Source organism: Ranitomeya imitator, chromosome 5 (assembly GCF_032444005.1).
Source record: "Ranitomeya imitator isolate aRanImi1 chromosome 5, aRanImi1.pri, whole genome shotgun sequence".
NCBI classification, from domain to species: Eukaryota; Metazoa; Chordata; class Amphibia; order Anura; family Dendrobatidae; genus Ranitomeya; species Ranitomeya imitator.
Genome location: NC_091286.1, coordinates 249,079,723 through 249,105,788, shown reverse-complemented (window position 1 = coordinate 249,105,788; position 26,066 = coordinate 249,079,723). Strand labels below are relative to the sequence as shown.

Sequence of the window (26,066 nt, the reverse complement as noted above, 5' to 3'; positions counted from 1 at the left end):
TTGTGTGGTTTGTGTGAAACCCATTTGCGATGAACACTCTGTAGCAAAGCCAACATGCATTACTTGCAAAGAAAATCAATAAAAAAAAGTTTCTTACATTTTCTTTTATAATGTAAATGAACAGTTTTTTACTTGTTTATAATAGTTAAATAGCATTATCATTAAAAAAAAATTTATGCTTTTTCCCTTGCATTATCTTCATTCAAAATATATGAGGTACATTTGTACCTATGCAGCTTGTTATGGATGCAAAAAGATCTCGACCCCTTATCTCGGAAGCGGGTGGAGATATTTTATTGAAATTTGGCCAATATATTCTGGACCAAAAATGTAGAGATGTCACGAAATTTCAGCCCTCTACGTCTTTTCAAAAAAAAGTTATTGCAATTTTAAAACGGAATAGTTACAATTGTACCTATTCAGCCGGATAAGGGTTAAGAACCCAAGGGAGAACTATAACTCCCAGCATGTCCTGCAGATCCTATGGCATGCTGGGAGTTATAGTTCACCACAGGAGTGGCAGAGTGCTTTATTGTGTGTTGTAGTGACTAACATTTTAATTGTGGCAGCCAGCCACTGTGGTGAGGTAAAATGCTGGAGCATCCCATCCCATGACACCACAGAGCGCTCCCTCTTGTTGCCTTTCCACAGCACAGGAGTAAGCTTGCAGATTGTAGTGTGGTGTCTGCAGGACCTGTGATGACATCAGAGGAGGGCTCTGTGCTGCCATGTGATGCTCCAGCCCACCCTCTTCATGACATCACACAGGTCCTTGTGCTGGAGCACTCAGCATCCAGCACAGTCCCGGCAGGCAGGTATGCATCGATCTTGTGTCCCTTCTGGCCCCTGCTGCTGCCTCCTCCACCAGACACACAGATCTCCCCAGCTGCTGCAGGAATCCAGCGCTGGGGAAACCATGTGTATCCCTGTAAAGGAGTATTCATTTGCTGCTCTGGACTCACCTCTCAGCTGACAGGTGGGCGGGGTAGCAGCTAATGAATATTCACTGCACTTTAATGATCGGGACCATGTGGTTTCCCCAGTGCTGATTCCTGAAGCCTGGCAGGGATATTTTTCTGCCTCCTGCCTCCCAGTGCAATCCCACTGGCTGCTGCCCACTCCCCACGTTACATCACTACCATAAGACGCACCCACACTTTCCTCCCAAATTTGGAGGAAAAAAAGTGCGTCTTATGGGCAGAAAAATACGGTATTTAGCAGGGTCATAGCACAAAGGCATAGTCACAGAAGTGCGTATCTCTAACTTTACGGCACATACAAAATGACCCACTAGGATACCAACAAAAGTGCTCTGCCAAAAACAGTATAAACCCCCCACAGTGAATTCCTACACTGTACCCTCCGCACGCACAATATGATAACTCCACAGTAACCTCACCCCACAAGGTATGATGCCCCTAGTGTTCCCAACATAGTATGATGCCCCATAGTGTCCCCAACATAGTATGATGTCTTACTATAACTCTATTTATGGTGTAGTATGAGGACACTCCACCCCACACAGGATGATCTCTGCACAGTTCAAACACACATTGAGAGGACCTCAATGGCCCCAAAAAAGTATGACTACCCCCAAAGCCCTCACACAGTATAATGGCCCAAGAGCCCTCCACAAAATATAATGGTCCCCACACAATATAATGACCCCCAACAGCCCTCCACACATAATAATGTACCCACACAGATTAGGAAGACCTAGTGGACTTACTTTGGGTGCATGTGTATGAGAATGGGGAAGCTGTGCTTGACAACAAGGAGAAAGTCGGTCTGTTATATTTGTTCTGCTCTCGACTTTCTTGGAACTTCGTTGAAAGAAGAAGAAAAATTCCTTTTGGAGGCAGCAAAATAGCTGCTCTTTCCTTTTTGACTAAAGAAGTGTATCCTTTTTTCCAATATAAAAGTTCATTATAAGTTCATTCCAAACTGGAATATAAAATTAGCCATTTTTCAGGTAAAGACAAGCAAAAAAGTGATAGATTTAGAATAGTTTCATTTAACTTATGAAAATGGCTATTACGGTGTAGCTATTATATTACACAATTTCCTAAGAGCTTTAAGCAGCTATAGCTTAAGCAGTCTATCCTGGCAGTCAATCCTGGAATCTTTAACTCAGTTCAAGGATTTGGCTTTCAAGGCAAGATCAAAGAAACAGAGCATAGATTTGGATTCCAGCTAAGTCCTGAATTAAGCTTCACACAAAGATGTGTAGTTTAATCTACTTTTAAACTGATAAGCCTTTTAAATGCATTGTTTTTGTGATGGCGTTTATGCTTCACTGGTCACACTGTGGAATGTTTCCTGCAGAATAGAAGAACAATATGTGGTTGTATTACTTATTCATATTCTAATTATTAAAATCCATTTTTTAAATGTGTCTTTGGCTTGGCAGTTGATAAAAACATTGCAAATAAGGATTACAAAGAAAGTTGAAAAAGTCTCTGTGTCATAAACGATTATGTGCCAGGAAAGCAAAATTCATGGAGAGATGAAGGAAATCTATACCTTTCTAAGCAAAAATATTATATATTCAAGCAGCATAATATTAACGACTATATTTACCACTTTATGATTATAAAGGTGTATCCCAACTGTTAACTTCTATCATCTATCCAATAGCTACTGTTCAAATCAATCCTATATAAATAAACACACATAGGGTGAGAGAGAAGCTTAGCTTAGTTGCCTCCATCCCGTAGAGTTGTATAGATTATCGATAACAAACTTGGCCATCATTTGTGATTCATTCCTATTCCATACAAGATGGTTGAGAGAGACAGAGAACAATTTCAGTGACCAGTGCTTACAGGCCGTTACCGATCTAGCATTTATCATCTTCTCCATGCATAGGCAATGTTGTTGAATATCCATTTAATCTGCTCAGAGATATAAGCTGGCTGAACTGGACAATTTAAGTTATTTTGGCCATTTGTTTCATAAATTATTATGCAAACCATCCTACTTAATCTATGATGTTTAGAGCAGAGGCATATTTATGGCTGATGTTTTGGTCACTTCTGAATGTTGGTTGTGGTTTCACACTCGTGGTAGCATGAGATGGACTCTACAACCGACACAAGTGGCTCAGGTAGTGCAGCTCATCCAGGATGGCACATCAATGTAAGCTGTGGCAAGGTTTGCTGTATCTGTATGAGGCGCTAACAGGAGACAGGCCAGTACACCAGCAGATGTGGAGGGGGCCGTAGGAGGGCAACAAACCAGCAGCAGGACCGCTACCTCAGCCTTTGTGCAAGGAGGAACAGGAAAAGCACTGCCAGAGCCCTGCAAAATGACTTCCATCAGGTCACAAATGTGCATGTGTCTGCACAAAAGGTTAGAAACCGACTCCATAAGGATGGTCTGAGTGCACGACATCCAGAGATGGGGGTTGTACTCACAGCCCAACACTGTGCAGGATGCTTGGCATTTGCCACAGAACACCAGGATTGGTGAATTCGCCACTGGCGCCCTGTGCTCTTCACATATGAAAGCAGGTTCACACGGAGCACATGTGACATATGTGACAGAGTCTGGAGACGCAGAGGAGAGTGATCTGCTGCTTGTAACATCCTTCAGCATGACCGGTTTGGCAGTGGGTCAGCAATGGTGTGGGGTGGCATTTATTTGGAGGGCTGCACAGCCCTCAATTTGCTCACCAGAGGTAGCCTGACTGCCATTAGGTACCGAGATGAGATCCTCATACCCCTTGTGAGACCATATGCTGGGGCGATTGGCCCTGGGTTTCTCCTAATGCAAGACAATGCCAGACCTCAAGTGGCTGAAGTGTGTCAGCAGTTCCTCCAAGATGAAGGCATTGAAGCTATGGACTTCCCCGCCCGTTCCCCAGACCTGATTCCGATTGAACACTTCTGGGGCATCATGTCTCGCACCATCCACCAATGTCATGTTGCACCACAGACTGTACACAAGTTGGCGGATGCTTTAGCCCTGGTCTGGGAGGAGATTCATCAGGAGACCATCTGCCGCCTCATCAGGAGCATGCCCAGGCATTGTAGGGAGGTCATACAGGCACGTGGAGGCCACACACTACTGAGCATCATTTCCTCATCTTGAGGCATTTCCACTGAAGTTGGATCAGCCTGTAACTTAATTTTCCACTTTGATTTTGAGCTTCATTCCAACTCCAGACCTCCGTGGGATATTATTTGGGATTTACATTGATAATTTTTAGGTTTTATTGTTCTCAACACATTCCACTATGTAATGAATAAAGATTTACAACTGGAATATTTATTCAGTGATATCTAGGATGTGGGATTTTAGTGTTCCCTTTATTTTTTTGAGCAGTATATATATATATATATATATATATATATATATATATATATTCTTCTGATAGAAAAAATAAACATACTTTTTTGAAGCTGAGTTTCTTTCAAGTGATTTAGTGGCTTTTTTATTGTACAAATTTTAATTTATGGTATATTCTTTTCACACACTATTTTTCAAGTCCTACAGAGAAGCCTATAGAAAAAAAATATCAGCAAAATGTCAAGCACAGACTAAAGAAAACTCCCCTAAAGGAAATCTGTCTCTAGATTTGTGCTCCCTAAACTATTGGACCATGTATCAGAGCCTTGCTGTGTGACTGCAGCCAGGTACATTATGTTTTTCTTACAAATGCAGCTGCATGTCTGAGAAATTATTGCTTGCAAACCCTGCAGCTTCCACCCAGACCATTCTGCTCCAGTTGATTGACAGATCTCTCCTATGTATGATGTACAGACAGAGCGATAGATTTGTCAATCAGGTGGTGTGAGGCAGGGAGAAGCCAACCTGAAGCACAAACTAGTGAGGTCTTTTCCTTTAGGGATCGCTTTTCAAACTGTTTTCTTTGAAACATCACAATGTTTGAAAGAAAAACATACCTCACTGCAATCGCGCAGCAAGTCTCTAAATGATGCCCTTTCTTCATGGAGCATGAAACTAATGATAGTTTCCTTTTAAACACCTTTCCTCACCCCTTAAATAATAACGTTTTTGCATTTCATTTTGCACTATTTTTACTGTACTATGGACATTAACATCTAATTGAATAAAAAGCTCTGAAAATGCCAAACAATAGACTCCTGTTAAAAGTATGCTTTCTCTTATACTTCTTTATCATCCCCAGGCTGGCCATGATCACACATAAGTAGACTTGAAATAACAGCATGGTAGGCATATTCCAGGCTGTTAGTTGAGGCTAAAAAATAAACAAATTTTTGTTAGAAACTGCGGCTGTAACACGGATCGTAAAATATGGTTTTGTGAATGTTCTCTAATAGCAAGATGGTTGCATTGGTTGCACTTCTAGCTAGAAACATTCATAGAAATCTGAAAACTTGTGCACTTACTTTTGAACACATACATAATTTTTTCTATATATGGGGAATGAAGGGAATTGTATTAACCCTTTCATGACCGATGTTGTATATTTATGTTATCGGCAATGTCCATGCCTTTAATGCAGGCTCACAGCCATTAAGCACCTCTAACAGCCACTGGTGGATTTGAGATCCACCCACAGCTGCTAATCAGTTAAATGCCACTGTCAATCACTGGTACGTAACATGCATAGACAGGAAGTGAGTCATTGTTACTGCCCATTGGCACATGATCAAGGGGAGCCAATGGGTTACCATGACAGCCAGGGGTCTGCTAAAGATGCCCCTGCCTGTCATCACATTCCTCCTGTGAATGCCTGTGAAGGAAGCACAGGCAATCATATGATTGCATCTTCAAGTTTCCTTAAAGGACTATTAAAGGGAACCTGTCCCCTTGTTTTGTCGCTAGAAGATGTGGCCACTAGCTTTCGGGGCTTATCTACAGCATTCTGTAATGCTGTAGAAAAGCTCCTGGTTCGATCTTAAAGAGAAGAAAAACTAGTTTTATTCTACTCACCTGGGGGCGGATCGGTCCAATTGGCATCCAAGGTCCCTGGTCTGGCGCCTCCCTTCTTCATGCAATGTTGTTATCCTTGCTTCGTGCTGCACTCCTGCTCAGGTGTACTTATCTGCCCTGTTGAGGGCAAAGCAAAGTACTGCAGTGCGCAGGTGCTGGGAAAGGTCAGAGGCCCAGCGCCTGCGCAATGCAGTACATTGCTCTGCCCTCAACAGGGCAGATCAGTACACCTGAGCAGGAGTGTGGCACGAAGCAAGCAGGATGATGACATCGCATGAAGATGGGAAGCACCGGACCTGGGACCTGCGGCACCCATCGGACCGGACCGCCCCTGGATGAGCATAATAAAACTTGCTTTTCTTCTCTTTCAGGTCAGACCAGGGGCTTATCTACAGCATTACAGAATGCTGTAGATAAGCCCCAAAATGCAGTGACTGCATATTATAGAGATGACAGGTTCCCTTTAAATGCAGTAAAACGTGAAAAAAAAGAGTTTTAACCCCTTAGTGACAGAGCCAATTTGGTACTTAATGACCGAGCCAATTTTTACAATTCTGACCACTGTCACTTTATGAGGTTATAACTCTGGAACGCTTCAACGGATCCCGCTGATTCTGAGACTGTTTTTCCATGACATATTGTACTTCATGTTAGTGGTAACATTTCTTTGATATTACTTGCGATTATTTATGAAAAAAATGGAAATATGGAAAAAAAATTTAACATTTTGCAATTTTCAAAATTTGTATTTTTATGCCCTTAAATCAGATATGTCATGAAAAATAGTTAATAAATAACATTTTCCACATGTATACTTTACATCAGCACAATTTTGGAAACAAAATTTTTTTGATAGGGAGTTATAAGGGTTAAAAGTTGACCAGCAATTTCTCATTTTTACAACACCATTTTTTTTTAGGGACCACATCACATTTGAAGTCATTTTGAGGGGTCCATATGATAGAAAATAATGAAGTGTGACACCATTCTAAAAACTACACCCTTCAAGGTTCTCAAAACCACATTCAAGAAGTTTATTAACCCTTTACATGCTTCACAGGAACTGAAACAATGTGGAAGGAAAAAATGAACATTTAATTTTTTTTGCAAACATCTTAATTCAGAACCATTTTTTTTTATTTTCACATGTGTAAAAACAGAAATGTAACCATAAATTTTGTTATGCAATTTCTCCTGAATACGCCAATACCCCATATGTGGTAGTTAACCACTTTTTGGGCGCACCGCAGAACTTGGAAGGGAAGGAGTGCCGTTTTACTTTTTCAATGTAGAATTGTCTGGAATTGAGATCGGACGCCGTGTCGCATTTGGAGTGCCCCTGATGTGCCTAAACAGTAGAAATCCCCCACAAATGACCCCATTTTGGAAACTAGACCCCCCATGGAACTTATCTAGATGTGTGGTGAGAACTTTCAATGCACAAGTGCTTCACAGAAGTGTAGAATGCAGAGTCGTGAAAATAAAAAATATTTTTTTTTCCACAAAAAAGATTTTTTAGCCCCCAAGTTTTTATTTTCACAAGGGTAACAAGAGAAAATGGACTCCAAAAGTTGTTGTCCAATTTGTCCTGAGTTTGCTGGTACCCCATATGTGGGGGTAAACCACTGTTTGGGTGCACGGCAGAGCTCGGAAGGAAGGAGCGCCGTTTTGGAATGCAGACTTTGATAGAATGGTCTGCGGGCGTTATGTTGGGTTTGCAGAGCCCCTGATGTACCTAACCAGTAGAAATCCTCCACAAGTGACCCCATTTTGGAAACTAGACCCCCCAAGGATCTTATCTAGATGTGTGGTGAGAACTTTGAATGCCCAAGTCCTTCACAGATGTTTAAAATGCAAAGTCGTGAAAATAAAAAATATTTAGTTTTTCCACAAAAAAGATATTTTAGCCCCCAAGTTTTTATTTTCACAAGGGTAACAGGAGAAATTGGACTGCAATAGTTGTTGTCCAATTTATCCCGAGTATGCTGATGTGCCATATGTGGGGGTAAACCACTGTTTGGGCGCACGGCAGAGCTTGGAAGGGAAGGAGCGCCGTTTTGGAATGCAGACTTTGATAGAATGGTCTGTGGGCGTTATGTTGCGATTGCAGAGCCCCTGATGTACCTAAACAGTAGTAACCCCCCACAAGTGACCCCATTGTGGAAACTAAACCCCCCAAGGATCTTATCTAGATGTGTGGTGAGAACTTTGAATGCCCAAGTGCTTCACAGATGTTTAGAATGCAGAGTCGTGAAAATAAAAAATATTTTTTTTCCACAAAAAAGATATTGTAGCCCCCAAGTTTTTATTTTCACAAGGGTAACAGGAGAAATTGGACCACTAAAGTTGTTGTTCAATTTATCCTGAGTACGCTGATGCCCCATATGTGGGGTAAACCACTGTTTGGGCGCACGGCAGAGCTTGGAAGGGAAGGAGCGCCGTTTTGGAATGCAGACTTTGATAGAATGGTCTGTGGGCGTTATGTTGCGATTGCAGAGCCCCTGATGTACCTAAACAGTAGTAACCCCCCACAAGTGACCCCAATGTGGAAACTAAACCCCCCAAGGATCTTATCTAGATGTGTGGTGAGAACTTTGAATGCCCAAGTGCTTCACAGATGTTTAGAATGCAGAGTCGTGAAAATAAAAAATATTTTTTTTCCACAAAAAAGATATTGTAGCCCCCAAGTTTTTATTTTCACAAGGGTAACAGGAGAAATTGGACCACTAAAGTTGTTGTTCAATTTATCCTGAGTACGCTGATGCCCCATATGTGGGGTAAACCACTGTTTGGGAGCACGGCAGAGCTCGGAAGGGAAGGAGCGCCGTTTTGGAATGCAGACTTAGGTAGAATCGCCTGTGGGCGTTATGTTGCATTTGCAGAGCCCCTGATGTACCTAAACAGTAGTAACCCCCCACAAGTGACCCCGTTTTGGAAACTAGACCCCCCAAGGAACTTACATAGATGTGTGGTGAGAACTTTGAATGCCCAAGTGCTTCACAGAAGTTTATAATGCAGTCATAAAAATAAAAAATATTTTTTTTCCACAAAAAAGATTTTGCAGCCCCCAAGTTTTTATTTTCATAAGGGTAACAGGAGAAATTAGACCCCAGAAGTTGTTGTCCAATTTATCCCGAGTACGCTGATGCCCCATATGTGGGGGTAACCCACTGTTTGGGGGCACGGCAGAGCTCAGAAGGGAGGGAGCACCATTTGACTTTTTGAGCGCAAAATTGGCTGTCGTGTTTGGAGACCCCCTGATGTACCTAAACAGTGGAAACCCCCCAATTCTAGCTCCAACCCTAACCCCAACACACCCGTAACCCTAATACCAACCCGATCCATAATCCTAATCACTAACCCTAACGATAATCACAACCCTTACCCCAAAAAAACCCTAATGTCAACCCTAACCATAACCCTAATCAAAACCCTAAATCCAACACACCCCTAATCCTAATCTCAACCCTAACCTCAAACCTAACGCTAATCCCAATACACCCCTAATCACAACCCTAACCTTAACCCTAATCCCAAACCTAACCCTAATCCCAATACACCCCTAATCACAACCCTAACCTTAACCCTAATCCCAAACCTAACTCTAATCCCAAGCGTAACCCTAATGCCAACCCTAATCCTAATACCAATCCTGTTAGGACTGGCGGAACGCACCCAGAAAGACGATTTAGATGCGTTCGCAGTCTGAGGTCCACCGTGCAGGTGAAAACCCGCTGCTAGTAAATTGCAGACTATCTGGCGGTACACTAAAGTAAACACACGTGGGTTCAACCTCACCCAGCGTGAAGGAAGCAATCCTGTTGCGTCACAGTACCGCGGTACCGCACCTAAAGTGCGAGCAAGCAGTCAGCGTACTTAACCCCAACAGGGATTGAAGTCCGATTAGACCCTTGCTGGCACTACACCACAACTGGGTGTGTAAGGAAACTAATTAGAAATATATAAATGCACAGGAGTGCGAGCAATGCCGCACTGTCGGACGCCACCAACCACACAGGCTTGTGTATGGAAAGCGCAAGGCAAGCGCACGGCGCCGTACAGGCGAACACAGCAAGAGGACGCTGTAATGTGTGTATCGTGCAGATGGTTAGTCGGGCGCTAGATAGCTACCAACATCCGCGAACAGACAACAACTCTAGGGAGGGATATTTAGGAGCTTTCATCCATCGACAAACATCCATCTACACACACACATATATCATTATGAGACAATACTAGCGCATGGCCGTGCGGTCATGCGCAGTTTATATAGTTGCAGCACAGGAAGTGGCTACAGAACTTTTGCCCTTCCAAGACCTGCCAAGAGGACCAATGGAATGTGCAGCAGAGCCTGAGCACCTGACCCTCGATCTCCAACGGGAGATCTTGCCCTGGGCATGCTCAGTATGTGCAGAAAAAGACTTAGTCCCAGAGAAGTCCGCTTGCTGCTGACCAGTACTGGCTTTAATGGCAGGAGCTGGAGAAGCAGCAGTAACTCTTAGAACAGAGTGAGATTGAGCAAGACGCTGGGACCGACGTCTTTGCTGAGCAGACTCCACTGCGGCTGGAACAGAATGGGAGACCACAGTGGAGATGGCTCGAGATTCCCCCTGTGCAGAAGCGGGAACTCGACCTCTAACATTACCCCCCCTCCTAAGGCCCCCCCCTCCTTGGGCCTCGCTACGTTCGAAGGCAGCAATAAGCTGCGGAGCCCGAATGTGCTCAGCAGGCTCCCAGGACCTGTCCTCAGGGCCGTAACCCTTCCAGTCCACCAAAAAATATTTTTTGCCACGTACCACCTTGCACCCCAAGATAGCGTTCACCTCGAAATCGTCCGTAGACGAACTCGATGTCTCAGCAGATGACTCAGAAAACCGGGACATGTATACGGGCTTAAGGAGGGACACATGAAAGGTGTCGGTGATACCAAGGCGTGGAGGAAGAGCCAGACGGTAGACCACAGGATTAACCTGTTCGAGGACCTTGAAGGGACCCAAGTAGCGAGGAGCAAATTTAGTGGACTCAACTCGCAGCCTGATGTTACGGGCGGAGAGCCACACCAAGTCGCCAGGAGCAAAGGTCGGAGCGGGGCGCCGATGAGCATCGGCGGAGGACCTCATTCTCTCCTTAGAGGCCAGAATGGCATCCTGAGTGCAGTCCCAAATATCCCGTGCCTCCACAGCCCAGTCTGCCACCCTGGAGTCTGCGGAGGACACGGGCATAGGCACAGGTACCCGTGGATGCTGACCATAGTTGAGGAGGAATGGGGTTTGTCCAGTGGAGTCGGCTACGGCGTTGTTCAGCGCAAACTCTGCCCATGATAGCAAGGATGCCCAGTCATCCTGCCTGGCTGAAACAAAATGTCGCAGGTATGTGACCAAGGTCTGATTGGCCCTCTCTACCAACCCATTCGTCTCGGGATGATAAGCGGAAGAGAGATTCAACTCAATACTGAGTAGACGACAAAGCTCTCTCCAGAACCGAGACGCAAACTGGGGACCTCGGTCACTGACAATTTTGTCAGGCATACCATGTAGGCGGAAGATGTGTTTTATGAACAACGCTGCCAAGGCCCGTGCAGAAGGTAACCGTGGTAGCGGCACCAAATGCACCATTTTTGAGAAATGATCGGTGATGACCCAAATGATGGTACAGCCGCGAGATTTGGGTAAACCCACGACAAAGTCCATCCCGACCATCTCCCAGGGCCTATCTGCCACCGGCAAGGGATAGAGCAACCCAGCTGGCCTTTGACGCGGAGATTTATTTTTGGCGCAGGAGACACACGCCAGAATATAATCCCTGACATCCCGGACCATATGCGGCCACCAGTACGTCCTCGCCAGTAGCTCAGATGTCCTTTTTGTCCCAAAGTGTCCACCCACCCTGGACGAATGAGCCCAAGAGAGAACCTCCGGTCGCAAATTAATGGGCACAAAAGTCTTGCCTGAAGGCACAGACTCCAGTGAAACCGGCGCTACGGTTCTCAGGCTCTCAGCAGGGACAATAAGCCGAGGCTCCTCTTCCTCCTCCTCAGTTAACATAAGGGAGCGAGAGAGAGCATCGGCACGAATATTCTTCTCCCCGGCGAGATAGTGAAGAGTAAAATGGAACCGGGAGAAAAATAAGGACCATCTGGCCTGACGAGAATTCAGCCGCTGGGCTGTGTGTAAATACACCAAATTTTTGTGGTCCGTGAAGACCTGGAAAGGAAACCGTGCACCCTCCAGAAGATGTCTCCACTCCGAAAAGGCCAACTTCATCGCTAGCAACTCCCTATCCCCGATGGAGTAATTTCTCTCCGCTGATGTAAAGGTCTTTGAGAAAAAGAAGCATGGATGCTTCCGACCTTGAGCATCCTTTTGATAGAGGACTGCTCCAGCACCAACGGATGAGGCATCCACCTCCATTAGGAATGGCTTATCAACATCGGGGCGACGGAAGATGGGAGCGCTAGCAAAGTGGGACTTAATAGAAGTGAAGGCCTTGGAGACCTCTTCCGACCACAATTTGGGATTCACTCCCTTCTTGGTGAGGGCTACCAAGGGAGCTACCAGAGTTGAGAAGTGGGGAATGAACTGGCGGTAATAGTTAATGAACCCCATAAAGCGCTGCACCGCTTTAAGAGAATGGGGCTCTTGCCAGTCCATCACAGCCTGTAGTTTGGCAGGATCCATAGCCAATCCCTGGGCGGAGATGATATAGCCCAGGAAAGGTAAGGACTCCTGCTCAAACATACACTTCTCCAATTTCGCATAGAGAGAGTTTGCCCGTAGGAGGTCGAAGACTCTGCCAACATCTCTCCGGTGGGAGTCCATATCTGGAGAAAAGATGAGAATATCATCCAGATAGACTACAACTGAGGTGGAAAGCATATCCCGGAAGATGTCATTGACAAAGTCTTGGAAAACGGCTGGAGCATTACAGAGCCCGAAGGGCATCACCAGATACTCATAGTGCTCATCTCTGGTGTTAAATGCCGTTTTCCATTCGTCCCCCTCACGGATGCTAATCAGGTTATAAGCACCCCGCAGATCTAATTTAGTAAACACTCTAGCTCCCCGAAGCCTATCGAAGAGCTCGGATATCAAGGGCAAAGGATACTTGTTCTTAACGGTGATAGCGTTAAGACCCCTGTAGTCTATGCATGGACGTAGTTCCCCATTCTTCTTCTGCACGAAGAAGAACCCTGCCCCAGCAGGTGACACTGACTTCCTGATGAACCCTCTTGCCAGATTCTCTTGAATGTACTGAGACATGGCCTCCGTCTCCGGGAGAGATAATGGATAAACTCGACCCCGGGGAGGCTCCGCACCAGGCAAGAGATCGATAGGACAGTCATAGGGGCGATGGGGCGGAAGGGTCTCCGCCGCCTTTTTGGAGAACACGTCTGCATAAGACCAATATTGCTTGGGGAGAGAGGATAGATCTGCGGGTACCTCTGTAGTAGCAACCTGAATGCACTCTCGGTGACACCTACCCCCACATGATTCACCCCATCCCAGAATTCTGCCAGAGGACCACTCGATGTGAGGAGAGTGGTACCGTAACCAAGGTATCCCCAACAGGACCTCATCAATCCCCTCAGGAATGACGAGCAGAGATATAATCTCCTGATGGGATGGTGACATGGACAGAGTAAAAGGGATGGTCTGATGTGTTATCTGTGCGGGGAGTGTCGACCCATTCACCACTCGTACCGTTACTGGTTGAGATAGCATAACCAGGGGTATTGCGTGACGTTGGGCGAAGGCAGAAGACATAAAATTGCCCTCCGCCCCAGAATCCACGCATAGCTCTACCGAGTGGGAGGATGAGCCAAAAGTAATTGTCCCCTTGAAAGACAATTTGGAGGCAAACGTCGCAGTGTCTAGTGCACCTCCACCTACTACCACTAGACGCTGACGTTTCCTCGACCGCTGATGACATCTGGTGGCAAGATGTCCTGACTGTTGGCATACATGGCAAACCTGGAGTGCACGGGCGGTCCGGGACTTAGATCCCGCTCGTGACACCACCTTAGGTTCATGGGACTCAGGAGCCTGGACTGGAAATACTAAAGGTTTGGCGAAGGTGGGAGCCAGCCGAAACCTCTGCCTACACTGGGCTCGCTCTAACCTCCGCTCATGAAAACGGAGGTCAATACGAGTAGATACAGTTATTAATTCCTCCAGTGTGGCGGGAATCTCCCTAGTGGCCAGGGCGTCCTTAACGTGGTCAGCCAGCCCCCTCCAAAATATAGGGATAAGGGCTTTATCCGTCCACTCCAGCTCAGATGCTAGAGTGCAAAAGTGGACGGCAAAAAGGCTGACCAAGGACGAGCCCTGAGTCAATGCCAACAGTTGGAGCGCCGTATCATGGGTGACACGAGGTCCTAAAAAGACCTGTTTCAGAGTGCTCAGGAATAACGGAGCACTCTGCACCACAAGATCGTCACGCTCCCACAGCGGCGTAGCCCACTGCAACGCCCTGTCCGACAATAAGGAAATGATAAAGCCCACCTTAGCCCGCTCTGTAGGGAAACGAGAGGCCAGAAGCTCGAGATGTATTGAGCACTGACTCACGAAACCCCTACAGGACTTACTGTCACCAGAAAATTTCTCTGGTAGCGGGAGGCGAGATAGCGTCGGTACAGGGGCGGCAGTGGACAAGGTAGCTGCAGCCACACTTGCAGCCTGAACAGCGACAGCAGTAACATCCACAGCTGAAGTTGAACGCTCTAGAGCCGCCAACCTTCCCTCCAGCTGCTGGATGTACCGCTGTAAACGCTGATCGTCCGCCATTTACTAGCCAGACCTTGGCGCTAGTATTATGTTAGGACTGGCGGAACGCACCCAGAAAGACGATTTAGATGCGTTCGCAGTCCGAGGTCCACCGTGCAGGTGAAAACCCGCTGCTAGTAAATTGCAGACTATCTGGCGGTACACAAATGTAAACACACGTGGGTTCAACCTTACCCAGCGTGAAGGAAGCAATCCTGTTGCGTCACAGGACCGCGGTACCGCACCTAAAGTGCGAGCAAGCAGTCAGCGTACTTAACCCCAACAGGGATTGAAGTCCGATTAGACCCTTGCTGGCACTACACCACAACTGGGTGTGTAAGGAAACTAATTAGAAATATATAAATGCACAGGAGTGCGAGCAATGCCGCACTGTCGGACGCCACCAACCACACAGGCTTGTGTATGGAAAGCGCAAGGCAAGCGCACGGCGCCGTACAGGCGAACACAGCAAGAGGACGCTGTAATGTGTGTATCGTGCAGATGGTTAGTCGGGCGCTAGATAGCTACCAACATCCGCGAGCAGACAACAACTCTAGGGAGGGATATTTAGGAGCTTTCATCCATCGACTTACATCCATCTACACACACACATATATCATTATGAGACAATACTAGCGCATGGCCGTGCGGTCATGCGCAGTTTATATAGTTGCAGCACAGGAAGTGGCTACAGAACTTTTGCCCTTCCAAGACCTGCCAAGAGGACCAATGGAATGTGCAGCAGAGCCTGAGCACCTGACCCTCGATCTCCAACGGGAGATCTTGCCCTGGGCATGCTCAGTATGTGCAGACAAAGACTTAGTCCCAGAGAAGTCCGCTTGCTGCTGACCAGTACTGGCTTTAATGGCAGGAGCTGGAGAAGCAGCAGTAACTCTTAGAACAGAGTGAGATTGAGCAAGACGCTGGGACCGACGTCTTTGCTGAGCAGACTCCACTGCGGCTGGAACAGAATGGGAGACCGCAGTGGAGATGGCTCGAGATTCCCCCTGTGCAGAAGCGGGAACTCGACCTCTAACAAACCCTAATCCAAATCCTAACCCTAATCCTAACTTTAGCCCCAACCCTAGCCCTAACTTTAGCCCCAACCCTAACCCTAGCCCTAAGGCTACTTTCACAGTTGCGTCGTTTGGCATCCGTCGCAATCCGTCGTTTTGGACAAGAAACGGATCTTGCAAATGTGCCCGCAGGATGCGTTTTTTGCCCATAGACTTGTATTGCCGACAGATTGTGACGGATGGCCACACGTCGCGTCCGTCGTGCAATGGATCAGTGTTTTGGCGGACCGTCAGCACAAAAAAACGTTCAATGTAACGTTTTTTTTGTACGTCGCATCCGCCATTTCTGACCGCGCATGCGTGGCCTTATCTCCGCCCCCTCCTCCCCAGGACATAGATTGGGCAGCGGATGCGTTGAAAAACTACATCCGCTGCCCACGTTGTGCACAATTTTCACAATGTGCGTCAGTATGTCAGGCCGATGCATTGCGACAGCACCGTACCGACGTAAGTGTGAAAGAAGCCTAACCCTAAATTTAGCGCCAACCCTAACCCTAAATTTAGCCCCAACCCTAACCCTAAATTTAGCCCCAACCCTAACCCTAGCCCTAACCCTAATCCTAGCCCTAACCCTAAACCTAGCCCTAACCCCAACCCTAACCCTAGCCCTAACCCTAGCCCTAACCCTAACCCTAGCCCTAATCCTAGCCCTAACCCTAGCCCTAACCCTAACCCTAGCCCTAGCCCTAACCCTAGCCCTAACCCTAGCCCTAACCCTAGCCCTAGCCCTAACCCTTACCCTAATTTTAGCCCCAACTGCTCTTCTCCTGCCGGCCGGCAGATGGAGACAGATGGCGGGCGCACTGCGCATGCGCCCGCCATTTTCTTTTCCACAGAAGACGCCAGCAACCAGGAGGAGCAGCAGGAGGACCCAGGGACACAATAAGTATAATAGGGTCCCCGAATTCCCCTATTTCTCTGTCCTCTGATGTGCAATCACATCAGAGGACAGAGAATTACACTTTGCCTTTTTTTTTTTTTTGCGGTCACCGGTAAACAGTTAATTACCGGCGATCGCAAAACAAGGGTCGGTAAAACTGACCCCGATCATGCTCTTTGGGGTCTCAGCTACCCCCGGTAGCCGAGACCCCAAAGATTCTCCCGGGGCCGGCCGGCGGGTGCACTGCGCATGCGCCCGCCATTTTGAAGATGATGGCACCCATCGGGAGCCACGAGGAGCATCCACGAGGAGCATCGGGGGAGATAGGTGAGTATCGGGGGGCGATCGGGGACCCCTTTTCTCTGTCCTCTGATGTGCAATCACATCGGAGGACAGAGAAATTAAAAAGAAATTGCGTTTTTTTTTTTTCTTTGCGATCGCCGGCGATCGGAAAAGCGGGGTCGTTAAAAAACCCCCCGAATCATGTTCTTCGGGGTCTCGGCTACCCCCGGCAGCCGAGACCCCGGAGAAAATCTGACTCTGGGGGGCGCTATTTACTTTTTCCACTTTTCCACTTTTTTTTAATTAACGGCGCTGTGGTTTAAGTACCCTTAGCGGCCGCCGTTAAAAGGCGTATCGGCAGTCGCTAAGGGGTTAAAAATGATGAAAAGAAACACAAACGTTCAAATCATCCCCCTTTTGCCCCTAAAGCTAAATGGATTTTTTGTAATATGCTCAAGAAGGTTCACCAGAGGTAAACCTGCACTTAAATTTTATTTCTAACTTATGAAATACATATATTTTAATAATTTAAAAATCTGACTTAATGCTCATAAACGTATTATGCTGTAATCGGTTTCCAAAGTAGCCAGCGTTTTCTGTGCCACTAATTCTCAAGTTAGGCTCTTAAAATATTATTATCAGTAAATATATTACTGCATTGCTTCCATGCACACGTGTTTGTGATATTCCGACTTTAGTTTAATGTATGAGGTCTTATGCTATTCTTAAAACTAAAGAAATAAATGTACTTCTTAGAAGCTGGCTTTTTATGGTGCCCATAATTCTTCACGGCGCAGCGAAAAGACGAATCTAGGAGGATTTAAAGTAAAAGCTTTCGCTAAGTGTAATAATTCTAATGCATGTTTGAATAAATACAGTCACAAAATGAGCATGAAATTGCTTCGTTGTGAACGGCCAGAAATAACTGTTTTATTGTCATCTTATAGTACTACCTCAATGTTGTATAACGTGGCTACAGATTGCTTCCATTGCCAGCTCAGTGCGTGCAGTCATTTACCAAACATTATTTTTTCTCTGACATTTATAGTTCTTGGTAAGCTTGCGCTTAAAGATGGAGTCTTGATAGTCTTACAAATACAAATGATTTTACTTTCAACGAGCTACTGGAATAAAGAAAGTTTTTTAGATTCAAATGATATGTGTAAGTGACTTCTAAATTGTGTTCTGTTCCATTTATTACAATTTTTGTGGTCCAGATAAACATTAATGGAGTCATAGGAAATGTAATGGAAAATACGTTAAATAAAATTGCCGCAATAGAAAACATGCTACAGTTTAGAGGCACTAAACGCACAAAGAGAATCCTATCAAAATGGTCCTCTTTGCCATAATAATAACAAGCAAGGCTGCACGGAATCTTGTATTCCCAGTCTTTTCCTTTCAGATGTATCAGCATCCTGCAGTCAGCCAGTGACAGCAGATTATACAGTACATGTAGTGTGTCATCAGTCTGTTAGGCTCTGTTCACATCAAATGAAAAAGAAGGAACATTCTAACAGTTCACCACGGCAGGGGAGTGGAATCGTTTAGTTGATATGGTGCATAAAGTCCCAAGCCGGTTCATTCATTTACAAAAGAGGATGTAATGCAGTGCCATCAAAAATGGAAAAGTTGAAATATCAAAGATCTTGTCCATTTAAAACAGTGACAAGAAAAATATATTATTCAATGTAACACTTGGCCTGTGGTTTACTAGCCCATTCAGAGCTCCTAATGGAGCAGTGATTAATAGTCCTAAAAGGTCTAGAAATGCCTAGGAATTGTGTTTAATTGAATAATGGTTTTGGTCACTGTTTGTAATAAATGTGATTCTTTAACTTTTACTTTTTGGGCCGTACTACTGGATTACATCTTCTGCTCCCATTACTTTTCACCACTACATTCAAATATGAGCCGTACCGCTAAACTGATATTCAGTGATTTTGGTGCCAATGATGTCTGAATGGTTTTATGGTGCGGATTAAGAATACGACTTCGGTTTTTGCCTAATTTTATCTAGTATCTTATTTAATAGTTAGTTAATTAATTACAGTATAATTCTGGCTTCAAAAAGTCACTCATAGCATTGTAAGTCCACAACTTGAAATAAAAAATAATTATATGGGATATTTCATTACCTAAGACACTTTTAAGTAGTCAAAACACCAAAAACTATTGCATTTGTTATCACACACAAGTCGCATTGGGGGAATGCATAATTTTCATGTATGAAATACAGTGCCTTGCAAAAGTGTTCGGCTCTCTGGAACTTTTCAACCTTCTCCCACATATCGGGCTTCAAACATAAAGATACCAAACGTAAATTTTTGGTGAAGAATCAACAACAAGTGGAACACAATTGTGAAGTTGAACAAAATTTATTGGTTATTTTAAATTTTTGTGGACATTCAAAAACTGAAAAGTGGGGCATGCAATATTATTCGACCCCTTTAACTTAATACTTTGTTGCTCCACCTTTTGCTGCGATTATAGCTGCAAGCCGCTTGGGGTATGTCTCTATTAGTTTTGTACATCGAGATACTGAAATTCTTGCCCATTCTTCCTTGGCAAACAGCTCGAGCTCAGTGAGGTTTGATGGAGATCGTTTGTGAACAGCAGTTTTCAGCTCTTTCCACAGATTCTCGATTGGATTGAGGTCTGGACTTTGACTTGGGTATTCTAACACCTAGATACATTTGTTTGTGAACCATTTCATTGTAGATTTTGCTTTATGTTGGGGATAATTGTCTTGTTGGAAGATCTCCATCCCAGTCTCAGGTCTTTTGCAGACTCCAACAGGTTTTCTTCAAGAATGGTCCTGTATTTGGCTCCATCCATCTTCCCATCAATTATAACCATCTTCCCTGTCCCTGCTGAAGAAAAGCAGGCCCAAACCATGATGCTGCCACCACCATGTTTGACAGTGGGGATGATGTGTTCAGGGTGATGAGCTGTGTTGCCTTTACACCAAACATATCGCTTGGCATTGTTGCCAAAAAGTTCGATTTTAGTTTAATCTGACCAGAGCACATTCTTCCACGTTTGTTGTGTCTCCCAGGAGGCTTGTTGCAAACTTTAAATAACACTTTTTATGGATATCTTTGAGAAATGGCTTTCTTATTGCCACTCTTCCATAAAGGCCAGATTTGTGCAGTGTACGACTGATTGTTGTCTTATGGACAAACTGTCCCACCTCAGCTGTAGATCTCTGCTGTTCACCCATAGTGATCATGGGGCTCTTGGCTCCATCTCTGATCAGTCTTCTCCTTGTTTGAGATGAAAGTTTAGAGGGACGGCCGGGTCTTGGTAGATTTGCAGTGGTATGATACTCCTTCTGTTTCAATGTCATCGCTTACACAGTGCTCCTTGGAATGTTTAAAGTTTTCGAAATCATTTTGTATCCAAATCCGGCTTTAAACTTTTCCACAACAGTATCACGGACCTGCCTGTTGTGTTCCTTGGTCTTCATGATGCTCTCTTGGCTTCAAACAGAACCCTGAGACTATCACAGAGCAGGTGCATTTATAAGAAGACTTGATTACACACAGGTGGATTACATATATCATTATTAGGCATTTAGGAAAACACTGGATCATTCAGAGATCCACAATGAACTTCTGGAGTGAGTTTGCTGCACTAAAAGTAAAGGGGCTGAATATTATTGCACGCCCCACTTTTCAGTTTTTGAATTTCCTAAAAAATGTAAAATAGCCAGTAAATTTCGTTCAACTTCACAATTGTGTTCAACTTGTTGTTGATTCTTCACCAAAAATTTACAATTGGTATCTTTATGTGTGAAGCATGATATGTGGGAGAAGGTTGAAAAGTTCCAGGGAGCCGAATACTTTTGCAAAGCACTGTCTAAAAAATTAGGCTAAATTCAGCAAAAATAATAGGATTTTTGAATTTTTTGCACCTTCGATATACCCTAAATCCATTAAAAAAAACTTGGCACCTGAACATTTTTTTTATAGACCTGTGGAATATTTATGTCAGTACATTTCCATGCACTCAATCTTGACCCTATTGTAAAGAAAATAACTGTGCGTTATCTCAAAAGTCAGCTTCCATGGTCTTTGTTGAAGATGTGTCATTCCTGAGGATTAGCTACTATCTGGTGGAAAGGGAAAATAGTAATCTAGGCGGGTCGGAACAAGAGAATCAGAGAAGAGGATAAAATTTAATCGAAGTCAGAGGCATCTATGTCAGAGCCCAGAAGGCAGAATATGGCTCTATTCCTACTAGTGATGAGTGAACGTGATCGGATAAGGTGTTATCTGAGCATGCTTGGGTGCTAACCAAGTGACTTCAGCGTGCTCAAAAAATATGTTCCAGTCCCCGTGGCTGCATGTCTCATCCCTGTTCGACAGCAGCAACACATTCAGGGATTTCCTAACACACATGCAATCCCTGCATGTGTTGCGGCTGTCGAAATAGCGACTTGCAGGTGCGGGGACCAGAACATATTATTGGAGCATGTCAAAGACACTCGGCTAACAACCGAGCATGCTTGGATAAAACCTTATCCAATCACGTACGCTCATCACTTATTCCTACCATTTTGCAATCTCCTTTCTTTGTTCTGTTCTACAAATAGAGTAACAGACTTTTGGATCTGTTACAAAATGGATGCAAAAAGACCATAAAAACCCTATTGACTATAATGTGGTCACTGCTATAGGTCAAACAAAAAGAAAGAATTAAATGGAACATGAAGGCTGACGATTGGCTGTTGAACAAGTCTACTGATTGGTCCATTGGTTAGCACCTCTATTCGATGTAATCAGAACCCCCTAATTGGCCATAACAGCTATTAGTGTCCTTGGCTGGGCTCTGTGCTGGCTTGTGTTTCCACAACAATGGCCTTAAAATGAGTACAGGTGAATTTGTTTAAAGTGCAACAGGCTATTCTTTTGGATACAGCTGAAAAAATATATATACCCCTGGATTGGATTTGAATTTGTGGCAGCTCTGGTTCCACTTTGTTTAAATGAAGCCTTTTTCATTTCAGTCCATCAGGGGTTAATGTCAGTCCCCCCCGCTGGCAATCTGGTGTATTTGCAGTGTTGCTGGGTCAACTGATGTTGTGGCAACCACTCCCACCATCCTTTAAATGGTCACCTGATGCATCAGCTGACTGTTGGTGATAGGGTTTCACTTTGGAGACCAACCTAGCAGGAGCAGCTCTCTGGTGTCAGCCACTTCTGGTGTTTGGAGTCCTGTTGCTTTGCTATCTGTGGTGTGGAGCTGGGCAGCAGGGTCTGGTAGCTAAGTGCTGTATTTTCACATAGTCCCTTTGGTGTTTGTCTCTGTCCCCTGTGTGGTATTATCTGCAGTGTTGAGGCTAGTGCCCCTTGCCGGCCAGTGCACTAGCCAGGGCAGTATTAAGTGACAGCGAGGCATTTAGGTTCATGACGGCAGCGGGGGGAAGGACCCGCTTAGGGTATTAGGGGAGTGCAGGGACAGGCTCAAGTTTGAGCTCAAGTGGTGACCATCCTCCATTTCCCAATCTGTAGGGCCTTCCTCTCCCCAGTATCATCCCATTGTGTGTGTGTTGCCCCACCCACTGACCGACCACCCGTTGGGTTGCAATACGTATCGTGACACCTGCTACACACATTACAAATGCACTACCTTTAGTATACATATTTCCACTACATTAGAACATATATATATAAATTGATTATACAGGGGCATATACCAAATTTGCGTATTTACCAAAAGGAAATTATGCAAGTTTTGTCTTAACTGATTAAAATCTGCTTGACTTCTCATGGAAATAACTTGCAGCACTAGAGCGTTATGGTATCTTACAATATTATTATGCAGTTAAATTCAATTATTCTTATATTTTAGAAAAAAATTTCAAGAAGGTGAGAGAAATTTTCCTTTCTATTATTGTCCATGTACCAGTTTGGCCATATAAGTAACTGTGCATTTTGTGGTTTGTTCCTGTTATGGAGAAGGTGTGATTCCATGATTTCATACCTCATTTTTAGCATGCTTTTCTGAACGGAAATTGTATTTACTGTATTTCTAGGAATAATGATCTGATACTATGTACTTGAAACTGTTCAATCTTAATAAACATTTCAAGCAAGAAAGAATAACTGAAAAAATGAACACATCGAAAACACACAGTAATCTAGAGCCCATCTTCCTGACAAAATTTATGGCCAGCAGCAGCCATTGGAGAGATAAATTGTGAAATCATCCTTCATTCTGTGTATCATTAGAGGCTTCATTTTTAATTAATGCTTCATTGGAGATCTTCTAGACCTGGAACACAGCAAAATCCAGTTCTTGGTAGAGTTATGAGATCCAATTAAATAACAAAATAATTTATAGTTTACTAACAAGCTTCGTTCTAAGCTGTGTTTCTCTTTGGAGAGTGAAAGAAAATGAGGCCTTTAAATGTCATCCTTACCATTACCAAAATGTTAAAAATGATTCACACTCCATGCAACTCTGCAGTCATGTATTTTTTTTACATACCTTTGAGTTAGATAAGATGAAGCAAGGGCAAAGAAAATATTTTATGAAACACCATGTGTTTCAGAGTAGTTATGGAGGCTTTCCGCGCCACTGTCACTGTGGTTATGAGGGTACAAATAAATGCTCAAGCACATGGCTAAGGGCTTTTTCAAAGCGATCATCAGTTCGCTCTCTACTCACAGTGCACTTACTTGACCATGACATCCTCATAGTAATGCACTCAGAGCAGAAAGTGTTGGCACCCTTAAAATTGTTCCAGAAATGAAGTCTTTCTCTCTGAAAGACTGCGTGCGCAGAAGAGATCTAGAGACAGTGAATGGGCTAGATCTTCTGCGCACGCGTGGCATCCCGCGGCCATTTTCCTGAAGCCCCGTGCAGCAGAGCACTCCATCTGCGCACGCGCGGCCCCAGGAAGATGGCCGCCCCCACCGATGAAAGGAATGACAGCGCAGATCGCGCGCTGTGTCTTCACGTGGGCGCAGGGAATTCGGACCTTGGACATGCGCACACCACTACGCCACCAACGGAAAGCTGGGGAAGAAAAGAGCGCTGTGAACACGCCCACCTGACCAGACCAGCCTGATTGACAGGCGAAAACGGCGACTTTGGTAATGTATTTCTCAGCATACATGGGGAATCGGGGTACACTACATACACTATAGTAACACACAGCGCAGGCCCTATTTAACAGTATTCATAGCTCAATCTGAAAAAACGGGGTGACAGGTTCCCTTTAACTAATCAAAGTCATTTCATGTTTGTGTGTGTAGCCCATTCACTGTCTCTAGCTATCCCCCACCCCCTGAAAATGGCTGGACCATCATTGTAAATACATCATTGTAAATACACACCTGTACTTTGTATCTCCCCCACCTCATTGTAGATTGTAAGCTCTCACGAGCAGGGTCGTCTTGTGTTGCTTTAATTATTGCATTGTGAACGTTGTTACCTATGACTGTTGTGTTTGAAACTGTTAAACTGTAAAGCGCTGTGGAATTTGTTGGAGCTATATAAATAAAAATTATTATTATTACTGGGGGAATAAAGATAAATTTCTCCCAGCAGCATTTGGCTGAGCATCGGGTAGATTAATAACGCTATTAACCTGCACATTAACCCTTTATCTGCAGATTAATAGCATTTTTTTCTAGTGATAGGTTCCCTTTAAAGAGTAATGTAGCACTTTTCAAGGACTAGTCATGAAAAATATCATTGCAAATTGATGAGTACTTAAAAGGCTATGTACAGTTGTGCTCAAAAGTTTACATACCCCCGCAGAATTTTTACTTTCTTGGCCTTTTTTTCAGAGAATATGAATGATAACACCAGAACTTTTTCTCCACTCATGGTTAGTGGATAGGTGAAGCCATTTATTGTCAAACTACTGTATTTTCTCTTTTTAAATCGATGTTAATACTTTTCGGCCAAATTATGTCAAAAGTATTCTAGGAGTGATACCTTTATTGGATAACCAGAAAATAATATATGTTTGCAAGCTTTCAGAGCACAGAGGATCTTTCTTCAGGCAGGATTACAAATAAATTATTAAGAAAAAGGCACAATATTTAAGGGATACTACAGTAGGACATTTGCTAATGAGGTGGGAGGAGTGATGGCTCCTAAAGATAAGCCAAGGAAATCAAATTAGGTATTTTGTTACAAATGGAGAGCTGGTGGGAACATTCTTCTTAGTTATCTGGAGTCCTTCTGGTGGAGGTGTGAACTGTATCCATGTAGTGAGTCCAGGAGTTAAATTACGTCCTAGTGTCAAAGAATTGAACATCTTTATCAGTTTGAATTCCCAAATGTTTCTTTCTCTGTCATCCTTAAAATGAATTTTGAATATTAAGACTTTTAAGTCTGTCTTACAGTGTCCAGTTCCAGAGAAATGTTTTCCCACATGCATGTCCATTTCTTTCCTGATTGTGTGTCTGTGTAGGTTCATTCTAGTTTGCAGTTTTTCCATGGTTACCTCAATATAGATACTTCCAGGGCACCTTGTACATTGTATCATGTACACCACGTTGGAAGATGTACATGAAAAGGAGCCCGTGACCTTATTGTCCCGATTTGTGTTTGGTACGCAGGCTATATTTGTTGGTAATATGTGGGTTCAAGTTTTGCATTTTTTATTGTTACATGGGAATGTGCCCGTCACGGATGCTGATGAGGACACTTCTGACAAGGAGATTCCTTAAGTTAGGGGGCTGTTTGTAGGAGAGAAGTGGTAGTTCTGGGAGCATGTATTTCAATTTGTGTCTCTGCGAAATATGGTCTTGAGATCAGCACCAATTTTCCTTAGGATGCTGGAGGCTTTTTGCAAAGAAGAGTTGGCAGCTTTTCCATCAGAGAAAATAAAGAACCTCATCCACAAATACCACAAAAGACTTCAAGCTGTCATTGATGTTAGAGGGGGCAATACACGGTATTAAGAAATGGGGTATGTGAACTTTTAATCAATGTTATTTGGATGTTTTGCGCTGTCATTATGACTTAAAAAGAGAAAACACAGTAGTTTGACAATAAATGACTTCACCCAACCAGTAACCATGAGGGGAGATAAAGTTTTGGTGTTATCATTCATATTCTCTGAAAAAATGACAAGAAATCAAAAATTCTTCCGGGGTATGTAAACTTTGAGCACAACTG

At 44.2% G+C, this 26,066-nt stretch overlaps 1 protein-coding gene across 2 annotated transcripts in view; it reads left to right on the top strand.

Moving 5' to 3' along the window:
- LAMA2 (laminin subunit alpha 2) overlaps window positions 1–26,066 on the top strand; it is a 1,496,617-nt gene that overhangs the window by 1,168,729 nt on the left and 301,822 nt on the right. The gene's annotated exons all lie outside the window — the stretch shown is intronic.